Genomic DNA, 317 nt, shown 5'->3' on the forward strand with positions numbered 1-317 from the left:
TATGTGTATATATAAGGTTAAGAAAGGGAGATAGACACTTAGGTTTATTAACTTGCTGATTTTTTTGCCATTGTGACAGCTCCTGCCTGGGAGGTTATAAATAAACCTACTATTGATCTGATGCCTTTGGAGAAGAATTCCCGGGCAGTGTGTAATGCTGATAAGTCGGCAGCTGCCTGTTCCCGGGTCCCCACATCACATCCAGCACTTGGCTTTGGGATGGACCCTTGAGGAGCAGTTCTGACCCCAGATCACCGAAAATCACACCTCTGATGGTGTTTTCTTTTTTTTTTCCCCCCCCTCCTGTTGCTGGAGTG

Source organism: Manacus vitellinus, unplaced genomic scaffold (assembly GCF_001715985.3).
Source record: "Manacus vitellinus isolate BGI_N305 unplaced genomic scaffold, ASM171598v3 scaffold_78_pilon, whole genome shotgun sequence".
NCBI classification, from domain to species: Eukaryota; Metazoa; Chordata; class Aves; order Passeriformes; family Pipridae; genus Manacus; species Manacus vitellinus.